The sequence below is a fragment of the Mus pahari genome, chromosome 7 (assembly GCF_900095145.1).
Source record: "Mus pahari chromosome 7, PAHARI_EIJ_v1.1, whole genome shotgun sequence".
Taxonomy (NCBI): domain Eukaryota; kingdom Metazoa; phylum Chordata; class Mammalia; order Rodentia; family Muridae; genus Mus; species Mus pahari.
Genome location: NC_034596.1, coordinates 74298264 through 74299574, shown reverse-complemented (window position 1 = coordinate 74299574; position 1311 = coordinate 74298264).

Here is a 1311-nt window from a genome sequence, read left to right as displayed (position 1 = left end):
GAGAGACTGGTTTACAATTCCTAACAACCTAATACCTCTTTTTTCTTAAGATTCATTCTATTTTTTAAAAATGTTGCACAAGTATGTCTTTGTGTGGCTATGTGTGCATGAGTGCAGGTGCCTGGGAGGTCAGAAGTAGCTGTTGGATCCTCTGGATCTAGAGTTACTAGGTTGTGAGCCGCCTGACATGGGTGCTAGGACTCGAACTCAGATCCTCGGGAAGAATGGGAAACACCCATAACTGCTGAGGCATCTCTCCAGCCACCCCACCTCAACATCTCTTCTTTTTATGTATATTCTCTCTCCCCCTCCCCCTCCCCCTCCCCTCCCCTTCTCTCTCTCTCTCTCTCTCTCTCTCTCTCTCTTTGTGCCACATGTATGCATTACCAAAGGAAGCCAGAAGAGGGCACCAGATCTCCTAGAGCTGGAGTTACTAATGTGGATATAGGGAACTTGGGTCCTTCCGGAAGAGCAGCAAGTGCTCTTAACCACTGACCCACCTCTCCAGAAGCATGGTGTCAACTTACACAGACTTACAGCAGCAGAAGGCTAGAGACTCCAGACACATCATATACTCAGCAGCAGAAGGCTAGAGACTCCAGACACATCATATACTCAGCAGCAGAAGGCTAGAGACTCCAGACACATCATATACTCAGCAGCAGAAGGCTAGAGACTCCAGACACATCATATACTCAGCAGCAGAAGGCTAGAGACTCCAGACACATCATATACTCAGCAGCAGAAGGCTAGAGACTCCAGACACATCATATACTCAGCAGCAATTCTGTGTGCATGTGTGCCAGTCTCTCGGGGGCTTTGTTTTAGCAAGAGGCTCATCTAGTCCACTGGGGCCTTCGTTCTTCTAATTTTATTGCCCCCTTAGTCCTGGGACAACTCCTATCCAGGTACGTCCTACCTGTTGTCACGCGTTTAAGGATCTATAATCAGAACTATCTCTGTTTTTTAAGGAGAGTCTAGAGAGGCTACTGCAAAAACATTAGCCGTTGGCCGGCACAGCAACAAAGGTCTCTGGCTCAGTGTCTGAGGGTAAACTGGATCCTGCGTGTCACACCTCCTGCTCTCACTTCAGAAACATCTTACTTGAATGTTCAAATAAGGTTCCAAGTGGCTAATTGGACCTATGGTCAAAATAAAGTCTGGTTGCTATCTTCCAGATGGGGTCACCCAGGTACTCCGTGTTCCTGGAATAATCACACACTGAACTTCGCAGCCCTTGCCTAGTTCCTGTTCCCACTGCCAAGGTAAACAGCCTCCAGGAAGTCCCTTCTGCCACCTGTGCTCAGCTTT